This window comes from Protobothrops mucrosquamatus, unplaced genomic scaffold, assembly GCF_001527695.2.
Source record: "Protobothrops mucrosquamatus isolate PMUCROS unplaced genomic scaffold, P.Mucros_1.0 scaffold23, whole genome shotgun sequence".
NCBI lineage: Eukaryota > Metazoa > Chordata > Lepidosauria > Squamata > Viperidae > Protobothrops > Protobothrops mucrosquamatus.
Window position 1 is genome coordinate 2,254,568 of NW_015386408.1, and position 365 is coordinate 2,254,932.

Sequence of the window (365 nt, forward strand, 5' to 3'; positions counted from 1 at the left end):
CACTATTTGAGTGGACAGTCCACTTTTTTCACATTATGTTCACTATTTTTTTTTCACAAAATAGTGGACATTTTTTTTTATTCAAAAGCTTTATGATGAAATGGTACGTAATCTAAAGCTGTACAGTCTACTTTTTTTACTACTTAACCCCCCCCCCCCGCTTGTCCGCTATTTTTTGGAAGCAGACCTGGCAACCCTATTCCTGACAGCGGGCACGGGTGGATGGTGGCTGAGGACAGACGGGGGGAGGAAGACAAAGCGAGAGGCTGGGATTCCCCACCGGAGAAAGCTCGCCAGCGCCCTTACTCCCCACCCCCCGCGAGGAGGAGGGGGGTGTGTGGTGTTTTGGGCGGGAGGGCGAAGGC